The sequence below is a fragment of the Penaeus monodon genome, chromosome 34 (genome assembly GCF_015228065.2).
Source record: "Penaeus monodon isolate SGIC_2016 chromosome 34, NSTDA_Pmon_1, whole genome shotgun sequence".
Classification (NCBI taxonomy): domain Eukaryota; kingdom Metazoa; phylum Arthropoda; class Malacostraca; order Decapoda; family Penaeidae; genus Penaeus; species Penaeus monodon.
The window spans coordinates 2,410,818-2,411,468 of NC_051419.1; the positions used below are offsets into that span (position 1 = coordinate 2,410,818).

The 651-nt window shown below is 32.1% G+C and overlaps 1 protein-coding gene across 1 annotated transcript in view; it reads left to right on the plus strand.

Moving 5' to 3' along the window:
• LOC119594505 (cell division control protein 42 homolog) overlaps nucleotides 1–651 on the plus strand; it is a 178,192-nt gene that overhangs the window by 100,971 nt on the left and 76,570 nt on the right. The window lies entirely within an intron of this gene.

Below are 651 nucleotides of genomic sequence, written 5' to 3' on the forward strand. Positions count from 1 at the left end.
ACTAAAAGGAATTATGTGTGTAGTTATTGTATATATATTTTACTTTTCTCTTTTAATAATATATATATTTTTTTTGCATTTGCTTCTTTTTTTTTAAGAGACACAGGTCCCCCTACTCCCATCTCCCCCCCCCCCGTCTTGTGTGTCGCCCTGTGCTTGGGAAATCGAAAGGTCAAATTTAGCCTTTTTGCTTGCTTTTTCTGTGCTTTGCTGCCTTTATTGCTTTATGGCCTTTACGAGCAATATGTTGACTTCCCTTTTTTGTGCATTTTTATGAATATTAGGGTTTTTTTTATGTTTATATGATGAGATGCATCCGGTGCGTGAGGAAAGGTGAGTGAATATCGGTTTTGTTACGTGATATTTTGTATGATTTTGTTACGTAATAATTTGTTCCGTGTTGTTGTTGTTGTATTTAGTCTGTTAAGTTATTCGGATGCATGCTTAGTGTATTTTTTATTGTATCGTTTTTTTATTATTATTCCGTTGGATAATTTAACTTTTTTTCCAGATAGTGTCATTACATATTTGTATTTTGTGATGGTACTGCTTTCTGTAATAACAATATGTTTATTTTTGTTGATGCTGGTTTTATAAATTGTGTTTTACTTTTTTTTAACTTCTTCGTAAGAAGAGAAAGGGAGATTCGTC